We start from the raw sequence: 12,297 nt of genomic DNA on the forward strand, positions 1-12,297 counted from the left end.
GGCTTTGGAAGGTGAGGTTGTACCTTGTATTGCACCAGGCAGTGACTCAGCAGATAATCCCACTGGAAGCTCCTTTTTGAGCAATCCTGAATTAATTTTTAACGTGTAGGAGGGTTTTTAGCTCTTCTAATACACTTTTTTAAAACTCCAGCCATAAGATGTGTTCACATTTGTTCTAGCTCCTCTTTTTTTTATGCCAGGAGAACATTTCCTTACTTTCTGGGAACAATGGGATCTTGTATTTATCCTAGTTTTTGAGGTATTCTCACACTTTGAAGTAGAAGGTGCTGTGTATGTGCAGAATCCTACTCGTGTGTCTTGTCCTGGCTGAAACACAGCTGGGAGGAGGAGGAGGCTGCAGGCTGGCAGGACATGTGAGCACATGTTCTGCATTTCAGTGGTCACTCACACTCCCTAAACCTGAATAATGTTTTGTTAGCCCTAAATCCACGCACAGAGTTCAGCACTGAAGTGTAAATTCACTCAGCTGAGCCTCTCACTCTCGCTGGTACTGCAGAGCTCACAGGGACAACGACTCTCAGAGCCACAACCTGGACTCAAGGTGTAAAGAAACAGCAATTAACACAAGTAATAATTAACTGTTTTAAATATACACTCTGTCCAGCAGTTGGGTTTTTTTATGAACAGTGTAATTACTGACAGAAATGCCATTAAAGTAAACAAGTATATCATGCAGGGCTGTTAAAAATTAAAGTGAAACTACAAACTCTCTCCTTTCCAAAAGGCCTTCTCCCAGTTTGACATTTTATATTTATCCAGATGTCTGAAGTTCTGCTTTTTGCCTCCAGTCCTTTCCCAACTCTCTTGCAAAGCATTCCTCCCTCAACACCTCCTCCTGTTTTCCCTCACTCTGCAGCTCTGATGTTCCATCTCCATTCCTTCCCTAATCAGTGACCTGGGACCTCTTTCACCTTTTTACCTGTTCCTAAGGCTGTTGATACTGAATCCATCCAAAACTGCAAAACTCAGAGTTGCCAGTTTAGACTTTTGTGGAGGGAAGTTTTTCCCACTGGAGAGGAAATGTTTGCTCCACTGCCTTCCCCTGTTGCCTGGCAGGCTTCTCTCTGCTGCAGCAGTGTTAGATTAGGATCTGTGGCAAGGAAAACACACATTACTCACTTCTACTGATGCCTTGTTACAAAACACTACAACAGGAATGTTTGCTACGTGGAAAGTTGCCTATTTCCATGCAGGGAGAAGTCGGGAGTCCCTTTTCTCTGCAGAGTCCAGCTGTGGGAGGAATGAGAAGAGGGAGCCTGAAAGACACAGATATTCTGTTGATGTGGTCAGGTCAGTGTTGAAGAGACCTCACTGCCCACACAGCCATTGCCTCACAGAGCAGAATTCCACAAGAAATTCCAGTCCTCTGGAACATCTGCCAAGCCAGCAGTGTGCTCAGGGTGATCAGCAGCCCCAAAGGATGGAAGGGCCAAATGTGCCTGTGGTGTAACTGCAGTGAGGCAAGCAGAGATCTGTCAGGAACCCGGCCGGAGTCCTGGCAGGTCTGGAACAGCATTGCCACACTCTGCTGCTGGAGGAAACCCAACAATGGCTCAAAGCTCAGAGTGTCTTCTACTGAACCAGCCAAATAGACGTTTTTGGACAGAGATTTGTGTTTGCCTTGGCACTGAGAAGTGGCATCCGGGATTCCCCCTCTTTCCTTTCAGGCACGCTTTCCCTCAAACCCACTCCAGGAGTTCTCCCTCTGGCCAGGTGGGCTGGCAGAGGCTCAGCTCTTCCAGGGGCTGCTGTAGGGGAGGAGCCCCAAGCTGGGTTTGTTTTTGTTTGAACGGGTGCTGTTACTTTTTGGACACCCTAAATGGAAAAGCCGCCCCTTCATCCTCAGCATTCTCCCTGTGTGCTGATCCCTTTAGTGGAACTTTAGTGGCTCTGCCATCCTGCTGGAATGCTGCAGGTCAGGAGAGCCCACACATGCAGATGTTGCTGCAAGGGGCAGCCTCTTCTCAAACAAGCCAGGCTTGGTCCTGCTGTGCCCAAATCATGTTTGAGCTCAGTTTACCATGAGTGTGGACATGGGAATGTCTCGTTTGGCTGTGGTGTCCAAAATTCGATGCTGTCCCTGCCTGGGCTGGGTGAGGACGTTCCCAGATGCACAGGGCTGTGCTGGCAGAGCCCCCAGTGCCCTGGCAGAATTCTGCAGTGGGTGGTGAACTTGTTTGACTTGTTCCCTGTGGGTTTGCTCTGTGCCTGTCAATAGGGCCGTGCACACAGGGACAGATCTTTCCTGCCTTAATGGAAGCAGTACCCACAGATCTGGTGCTCCTGGACTCAGGAAGGATTGCTGGGAGCTCACATTATCAATTTAACATTCATTAAGTCTTCCAGTGAGTCACAGAATCATTAAGGTTGGGAAGACCTCCAAGATCATCAAGTCCAACCATTGATCTTGGTGATCATTAAGATCATCAAGACCTCAAAGATCATCAAGTCCAACCATTGATCTTGTTGATCATTAAGATCATCAAGACCTCAAAGATCATCAAGTCCAACCTTCCATCAGACCAAACACCATCATGTCAAATAAACACTAGCACTGAGTGCCACGTGCATTCGTTTCTTTGAAGACCTCCAGGGATGGAGACTCCAGCACCTCTCTGGGCAGCCCCTTCCAATGCTTCACCACCCTTTCCATGAATAAATTCCTCCTGATGTCCAACCTGCCACAGCTTTAGGCCATTTCCTCCTGTCCTATCCCTTGTTCCCTGGGAGAAGAGCACAACTTTCACCTGGCTGCTCCCTCCGGTCAGGAGTTGTGGAGAGCCAGAAGGTCCCCTCTGAGTCTCCCTTTCTCCAGGCTGAGCCCGCCCAGCTCCCCCAGCCACTCCTGGAGCTCCAGCTCCTGCCCCAGTTCTGTCACCCAAAGATGCAGCTCTGGAAACAACCAAGGAAACTCGAGCCCTGCCTTGGTCTGTTTACATCTGTGAGTGTTCCATGCATACCACCTGCATGTGGAGCAGCTCCATCTGTTCATGTGACATTAATGAAGGATTTATGGCCACACCACATTCCTGCTGGAGGATTTTCTTATATACAAGATGCTGTAATTAGTCACCTCTAAGAGACTGTAGAAGGTTTTGGAGCAAGGGTGAAAAGTCACAGGTGAATCTTTCAATGGTTTTAACAGAGCTCTGAGCATCATCCAGAGCTGGATCCAAACGGGAATTGGGAATATCCAGAGATTAAAAAAAGCATGACTAAATTAGAGAGACACCTTTTCTACAGACTTTATTAACTCTAACAGAAATCAGCCCTGAACTGTGAGTAAGAGCACGTTACCAATTTTTGTAGCCAGCTTTTACCAGAAGAAATAACACAAACTTTAAAAATAAAAATTACTGATGGAAAATGAACCTCATTTACTTTACCCTCATCTACTCCTGTGGGTGCTTTTTTTTAGCATACAGGTGTCCCTTTTCATCTGTGCAAAGCCTGTCAAAAATAGCAATCCCACAGAACACCTGTGCTAAGAGAGCCAGAGTACAAATCTTGTCAGTTAAAGAGATTTATGAGGGTTTTGTGAAGTTGAGCAGGTTTTCTGTTGAGCACCAGAAGTGGCAGTGGTCTCCTGTGCCGATGTTTATCTGTGAGCCAGGGTCTGCCAGCCCTGAGAGGCAGAGCCCCAGCAGAGTGTGGTGTCTGCTGCTGGGGACGGTGCCAGCTGCGCGGTGACACTGCCAAGCCTGGCTGTGCTTCCTCTTCTCCACACAGAGAGCAGGAAGCCTCTGATGTGAGCCACGAGTTTCCTCCGTGCAGCACAGGCAGGAACAAACGTGGTCACACACACGCTCAGAAAACCATGTTTACTCCATGTATGAAAACGGCTGTTGAAACAGACCTTAAGAAACTCGTTAATTTTTTATGTCCTACTTTGGAGAAGATGCCTTTTGATTTGAAGCAAAAGCAAATCTACTGCCCACATCATTTTTACAGAGCACAGGTTTCAGTGCAGGAGATGTTTTTTGTTTGTAGCACAGATATCACAGCATGATATGGGAAATAATGTGGTTCTTTCTTTTCCTGTTCCAAAAAATCTCTTCATAGTGAGGAGACACCTGGTGATGTTACAAGGCTTTGATGGGACCTCTGCTGTTGTATTTGAACATGTTGACTCTCCAGCAGACAGCAGAGTGAACAACATTTGTGTTTTGAAGGACTGGAATTAAGAAATCCCCCAAAAATCAGTGGCTTTCTTTCATTGCATTTTAGTATGAAAGCTCCCAGTTCAAAAGAATCTTTAAGGAAAGCAATTTGGGGCATATTGAAATCTCCCCAAGTTAACATTAAAGACATGCATTGGCCTGAACTTAAGATCACAGAAACATGGGAATGTTTGTTGGAAGAGACTTCTTTTGGGTTTTAGCCCAACCTCCCACTCAAAGCAGAACTATCACCAACATTAGATTTGGTTTTGTGCCACTGAATCTTGGAAAACACCAAGGATGGAGAGTCCCCAACCTCCCTGGGTAACCTTCTCCAGCACTACACTCCCTTCCTACTGGTTTTATTTTCCTTGAGGTCCAACCTGTGTCTCCCAAGCCACAGTTTGAGTCCATTTTCACCCTTTGGCCACCACTTCCTCAGGGAACAGTGGTTAAACAAAATGTTCTGAGTTTCTGCTTCACATAATTAATATTTAAAACTGAAAAATCAACTGTATTATGGACTGATGGGAATATTCACACCCACAGCCCTGTGTTGGGATGCTGGGAGGATGCAGCTCTTGGGCACAGCTCTGGGGATGAGTGGGAGAAGTTTTGGGACAGAGAGGCAGGATGGCTGCTCCAGTGCCAGCCCTGAAGAGGGGCAGTGGGGGCTCTGCTCTCTGACACCATTTCCATTCCTTGAGAACCTTCCAGTCTCCAATGTAGTGGAGGAAATCATGTTCCCACTGCCCCATTTCTAACCCCTGGCTGTTCCCTTACCACTCAACTGAGGGTACAGGATGAAGGGCTCGCAGCAATGTGGCCTTTGGCCCAGGAAACAAATCCCTGTTTTCTGCAATTTAGAAATTTCTTTACAATTTGGCATTTCTTTCTAAGTGTCCATCGTTTCCATGCTCAGAGCTATTTCTTTGAGGTGGCTATGCAGTCATCCCAAGGGAAGAACCTTGCCAAGAGGGAGGAGGAAGTGTTTACTTCCACTTCTCCAAGGATTGCATCCCACAGAAATACAGTTCTGGGCTGTTCTGGTGCAGTGTTTCATGTCCTGGTAACACTTGGATAAATCAAAACTGAATTATGGCCCAGCTTTGAAATCCTTGAATGGCCCATGTGACAATAATCTCAGAATCTTTGTGTTGGGAATTCCCACAGGATCATTTTCCCTAGAGATGCTTTACAGACTTTCCTCTTGGGATTTCTGATATTTCCAAAGAAACTAGAGCTGCCTCCACTGCTGCCTGTGCTGGTGTGTAAAGTGGGATCCTCATCCTTGTCAGGTTCAGCAGGAAAACGAGTTCAGTCTCAGCACTGCCTGAGTGTCCCCTGGGGCTGCCAGGGGAACAGTGGCCTTATTTCTGGGTTATTTTCTCCTCCTTCTTCCCAAGTGGATATTACCATTAGTGGAGGATGTGACCTCCCCTCCTGTGCCCTCCTTATTCAGTGTCACACTGGAGGCCTGGAGATGATGCCACCTTGAACCCAAATTTAACCATTCTCCTAAAATTCACCTGCTTGCATTCAGCAGAGTTGGGTGGTGTTTTCTGATAGGAAAAGATGCCACTGAAATTGATACAGCATTAGAAATTCTTCCACTCTTGTGCTGTATTCCAACAGGGAATAATAAATACACAGTGTAGAAGATACAGCCTTGGAATTGCCTGCTTCAGTTTCTTGGATGAGCTGCTTTTTCAACTTAATTAGCACAGCTGAATCTGCTTCCTTTCAATGCTTATTGAAAATTAATCTGAGCTGAGGCAGTTACTGTTCAATTCCTGCATTAGAGGCCAAGGTGCATCCCCAGTCCTGGTTTGCATCGTGGAGATGTTAGAATTGGTCTTTCCACTGTGCTGGTCTTTCCTAATGAAGTGGCTCCCTGGGTTTTAATTAGTCTGGGCAGCGAGATAGGAAGGGTTGGAGTGCATGAGATGGAGCTGGGGAGACCAGGAAAACAACTGGCATGGGAGGGGAAATGATGCAGGGCAGTGCTGGGAAAAGCCAGAAGGAAATATTGGCATAATTTAAAATCCAGTGTTCCTTCAAAGCATTCTACTCTTCAGAGTACTCTGGAGAGCTCAGAGCCCCTTCCAGTGCCTAAAGGGGTTCCAGGAGAGGGACTTGGGACAAGGGATGGAGGGACAGGACAAGGGGGAGTGGCTTCCCTTAGGTGGGATATTGGGAGAGAATTCTTCCCTGTGAGGGTGATGAGGCTCTGGCACAGGGTACCAGAGAAGCTCTGTCTGCCCCATCCCTGCAAATGTCCAAGGCCAGGTTGGGTGGGGTTTTGAGCAACTATTCCATGATTCAGAGATCCATTCTGGGCAAGTCACTGCAGCCATGTGGGAGCCCTGGTCTGAGGGCAATTGCACAGCTCTGTTTATTCTCAGGAATTGTATCCTCAAGCTGAGCCCATCCCTGTCTCTCTGAGGAACACTGACATTTTTACTTAGAAAAAAGGAGCAAAATCCTTTGGTGTGCATGGAAAGGAAGGTTTGGGCACAGCAGAGTCACAATTTACAACTTCTTTTTTTTTGTTGTTTTTTAAAAGGAGCTGGTACAAGAAAGCACATGAAAGGGTGTTGGCCTTTATCTGGGAAAGGCAAAGACCTCTCCAAGGGTGGGGTTCCCAAGAGAGGGATTGCTCAGCCCTGGAGCTGCCGAGGGCTGGAGAGGCTGCAGGAAGCCTGCCCAATCCTGCCTGTCCATGTGCTTCCCAGCCTCCACAGGCTCCTGCACTTGTGCTCTTGGCTGGGGATGGGCAGGGACTGGGGAATATTCCACACAAAATCCTGGCCAGGGAGACAGCAGCAGTCAGGCTGCTGCGAGGATGTGGCAGCTCCGGAGGGCTGGAAGCTCAGAGTGCTGACAGCCAGGTCAGGCTGACCCTGGCAGTGGATGTGCTGATCCAACCCCTCCTTCTCTCTGCTCACACTGGATTTCAAGCCTTTGCTGCTCCCCTCTGAGCTAAAAATAATCCCAGACCAGTTTGGATTCAAGGGAACCTTACAGAGCATCTCACCCACCTGGGCAGGGACACCTTCCACTGTCCCAGGGTGCTCCAAGCCCTGTCCAACCCGGCCTTGGACACTCCCAGGGATTCAGGGGCAGCCACAGCTTCTTTGGGAAACCTGTGCCAGGGCCTCCCCACCTTCACAGGGAACAATTTCCTCCTAATATTTAATTTTATGTGATGCCAAATGCGAAATTCTGCAGGGACACTCTTGATCCATGAGAGGACCATTCGTTTGGGATCCATGACCCAGAGGAGACAGAAGGCCAGAGAGATTGGGATGCCAAGAAGTCTTCTTGCAGGAATGAGCCTAAATACACACATTTGTGGGTTTTTTTCTTGTAAACCCCCTTTTAGAGAATTCTCTAGAGGAGAATTCTCTAGAGCTCAAATGGCCTCATCAAAAAATCCAAACCTCACTTGTTTTCCCAGTCTTTCCAAAATAATTTCAACTAGAAAATGAAAACTACCCACCAGGAAAGTACTGTGTGAAACAAAAAGACCAAAGGGAAGTGAAATTCAAAAGAGAGATGAAATTTATGCACTCAGGCTTTATATTTTGGGGAAGTGCTTAATGACAAGGGGAGGGAGGAGGATCTTGTTGGGAGGGGTGACTCAAATTCAGCTGCTGATATCAAATCCTGGAACTCAGCACAACATTTACATGGATCATTACCCACCTCAGAAATAACTGTGGGATACATTATTAGGGGATTTTGCAGAAGTAAACGTGAACCAGGAGGTGAATAAGAAGAAAAAGAAGCTATGGCTTCCCAAATACCCTTCTTTTGTCCCCATTCATGCCTCAGCTTCCCCACAAAGTGCCCTTTCTGCTCCCTTTCCTCCCTCCCAGTAATATCACCTGGTTTGGAGCATGAATCCTTATTACAGAAGAAAAGCTGCATTGTTCAATATCTTCCTCCTCTGAGTTATGCCAGTGGCACCTATTTTGACAAAGTCTTCATAGTTCCTCATATCTGACTAATTAGAGATGATGAAAGCCATGATTCATTAAAAAAACACAGATAATCATCTGAGCAAATCCAACCTCTGTCTTCAAATGGGGCTGGATTTTCTTAAATACCCATCAAACCTCAAACAAATGATTTAATCTCAAGGCTCCATCTTGTGGCAAAGTAAAGCAAAGTCACTGATTGAGAAATTAATATTTGTTCTTCCTTAATATTTGTTTTTTCATTAATATTTGTTATTCCTTAATTTTCCCTGCTTATTCTTTAATAACCTTGTGGATATTTGCTCATGTCTAGGGAAAATTTAATTTAATACCCTTGAAAACCTAAGGCAGTACCACTCAGAGCTGTGGTAATTCTGAAATATCCTGAGATCCCCAAATTTCTGATGTCCATGTCCAGTATGATCATGCTTGGGTGAATCTGTATCAAAAAATTCTTGTCAAACTGTAGGATTTGGCATTAATTTTTGGCTGGAAACTCTCATTGGAGCTTCTTTAACTCCTTCATTTTGAATTGCACCAATGGTACAAAGCAGAGAAAAAGTTTTGCGGTTACAAAGAAGGATTTTTCCTCAGTTAGAAATTCTGATTTTAAAAATGGTTTAAAAGGGGCAAAGGGGTTACCTGGTGCTTGATCAGGTAATTAAAAATCACAGAATCATTAAGGTCGGGAAAGACCTCACAGATCATCAAGTCCAACCTTCAGTCAAATCAAATCCCACCACTAAACCCCACCACCAAGGGCCACACCTGCTTGATTTTTGAACACTTCCAGGGTGGAGACTCCACCACCTCCCAGGGCAGCCCTTCCAGAGCCTGACCACTCTTCCAGAGATGAAATTCTTCCTGATCTCCAGCCTGAACCTCCTCTGGTGCAACTTGAGGCTGTTCCCTCTGCTGTCCCTGTTCCCTGGGAGCAGAGCTGGCTGTCCCCTCCTGTCAGGAGCTGTGCAGAGCCACAAGGTCCCCCCTGAACCCCCTTTTTCTCCAGCCTGAGCCCTTTCCCAGCTCCCCCAGCCTCTGCAGGTGCTCCAGCCCCTTCCCCAGCTCCATTTCCTTCTCTGAACGCGCTCCAGCCCCTCAGTCCCTCTGTCCCAAAGCCTGTCCCTGGCCCTGGAGGGGACAGACAGCGTGGCCTGGCCAGATAAAGCCCGGGGGGGGCGGGCAGGAAGGGGAGCAGCTGCTCCTTATCTCCCTTCCTGCAGCTCCCCCAGCAGTGCCACTTTTTCTTTTTTTTTTTTCTTTTTTTTTTTTTTTTTTTTAATTTTTATTTTTTTCTTTTGCTAATAATAAAGCTGGCTTTTAGCAAGCAGGAGCTGTCAGGCTTCCAGGAGGGTGTGCTGGGCAGCAGAGATAGCACCCATGGGTGCTCCCTGCCTGCTCTTCCACCTCCTCCAGCCATGGATCTCCAGGAGCTCTGGGCACAGGGAGCAGCTCCTGGGCTGGGCTGTTCCAGCTGGTACTTTTATCTTGGCAGTTTTCTCCTGGTAATTTTCTCCTGGTAGATTTTTCCTGCCTTTTTTAACAAGGCCAAGGAATGACAGGACAGGGGCAATGGCTTCACACTGACAAGGTTCAGGGTTAGGTGGGATATTGGGAAGGAATCCTTCCCAGTGAGGGTGGGGAAGCCCTGGCAAGGGGTGCCCAGAGAAGCTGTGGTGGCCCCTGGAAGCATCCAAGGCCAGGTTGGATGGGGCTTGGGGCAACCTGGGATAGTGGAAAGTGTGGAATGAGATGATCTTTGAGGTTCCTCCAACCCAAACTTTCCTATGATTCCACGATTCTCTGAAAATGATTATTTCTCCTTAGTGTCACAGGAGGCAAGGCATCACCTCCCAAGTAATTTCTCAGGTCCCCATGCTGGATATCTCACTGATAGCAGCTCCCAGGCTGCTTATCAGCAGAGCACCACCATTCCTGCCTTCTGTGCCCACCTGAACTGGTGTCTGTGAGAACTTCTGCCTTTGCTAAACACATGGAGAACAATTGCCATTTGATGGGGGATAATTGGAGTGATCCAGAAGCCTTTAACAATTGGAATATCATTCAGCTCCGTGGCTTTTTATTTTTTTCTGTTCCAGCTACAATGTCATTCCCTAATGAATGCAGCATGGGCTGGGATTAGGTTTAAAGCAGTATTTTCCTGTTCCTGTTCCCTACATGTTGGTCGCACCCTCAATGATCTTCCTAGGAAATATTTACTTTGAGGAGTTTGCTTCTAAGTCCTCCAAGTGATCAAAACCAGGCAAGCATGGCTTGTTCTCCTATGACTTCAGTTTTTCCTGGAAAGAAACAGGAACAAAGAAAAATTCCTACTTCCAAAATTAATGCAAATCAGCTTGAAAATCATCTTGTCCCAATAAATAAACACTCCGTTCTTTCTCAGGCAGGCTAATATTGGCTTTTAAGGGAAGAGAAACTCCAGGAAAAATCAGCACTCAATGGCAGGATGGGCCTTCTGTGAGAAACCCCAGCCAGGGATGCCAGGATCGCTCTGGAGCTGAGGTTTGGGAAGCAGTTTGGGCAAATGAGGAGGTTGAGCAGGAGGTTGCCACATTCACTCCTTCCTTCCACCTCCACCACGTCCCTGGGCAGCCCCTTGCCATGCCTGGCCGCCCTTTCCATGGAGAAATTCCTGCTGATGTTCCAGAGGATGCTGCACTGAGCCTTGCAAGAGATCCCTCTGCTCTTTGCAATACATGTGCAGTTGAATTTTGTCTGATTGTCCATAAACCCACAGGACCTAATTACACCCCAAAATTCCCCGGACTTGAAAGCCTGACCATCCCTCCCTTGTTCTCCACGAGCTGTAACTCAATGCAAACCCCTCTGTCTCTCTCCATTTTCCAGTTCTTTCATTCATTCCTGCTGAGTAATTAAAAATGGCTTCTAAATAAACAGCGGGGATGATTTCCGAAATGTTCTGTATTTCCTTGCAGGGCTGGGACTTCTGTCATTGGCCCACTTAAGTGGTTTTGAAAGATTGTATACAGGTTCCTTTTACAATGTATTTGAAGTTTGTAATCCTGCTTAAACACACAAAAATAGGAAGGATTAACAAACTGCCACGCTGAGGCCAAAAGAAGACAGAGCTAAAAGCAATCAAGGAGCAGCCTATCAGATCCATGAAATAAATTGGGGGAAAAGTGGAAAACTGTCAACAAAAATAATATGTTATGGATCCTCAAGCCTTTGTGTTTATGCTAGAGGAAGCCTAAAATAATCTGTGGTTTCTGATGCTTGATTTAGTTTTCCACAAGCCTAATTAACACCAGATTAAGTTTGCTGCCACTATAGGTTATTGCTTAGACTGACAAATCCTGGCTGTTTATTTGTTTCCTAAAAAAATGACTGGAGGCAATAACAGCATGACACAGTCAATAAGGGTGGAAACAATGCTGTAATATTCATTTTTAGAAACTTCATCTTCAGGAGAAACCCCCTTGACTTTCTGCATTAAATTCTGGCCCCAGAGTCTTTACAAAGGGAAAAATCCCATTGATTGATTGTCCCTTTAAGTTAAGATGCAGCCCTGTGAATTTAAGCTAAAAATTATGGATTTGCTGCAGTAGATGGGTTTTCCCAGATGTTTCAAGCAACCCCTGGGCTCAGGAGCTTGGCCAGGTGTGGGCCAGGGGCTTATGGAATGGAGCTGAGCAGGGCAGAGATTTACAGGGAGGAAATCCCTCACGTTGGCATTGACCCCTAGTGTGGATTATTTATAGGGAAAATACCCCAGAGTGGCATCAGCCGTTCTGTGACTCTGTCAGTGCAAATGTCACCACACCAGGACTGAACCTGATACCCAGAAACAGGGAATGGCTGCCCACTGCCAGAGGGCAGGGAGAGATGGGATTCTGGGGAGGATTCCCTCCCTGGGAGGGTGGGCAGGCCCTGGCACAGGGTGCCCAGAGCAGCTGGGGCTGCCCCAGCTCTGGAAGTGTCCAAGGCCAGGCTGGAGAACTTGGAGCACCCTGGTCTGGTGGCCTTGTGGTGCTTTTGGGGGCTGCACTGGGCCCCTGGCAGACATAAGCCCTCAAAGAAATCATCCAGTGGAGAGAATGTGGGCATAGACATGGATGAACAAATCAAATACGTATTATCCTGCAAGGCAG

Source organism: Ammospiza caudacuta, chromosome 14, assembly GCF_027887145.1.
Source record: "Ammospiza caudacuta isolate bAmmCau1 chromosome 14, bAmmCau1.pri, whole genome shotgun sequence".
NCBI classification, from domain to species: domain Eukaryota; kingdom Metazoa; phylum Chordata; class Aves; order Passeriformes; family Passerellidae; genus Ammospiza; species Ammospiza caudacuta.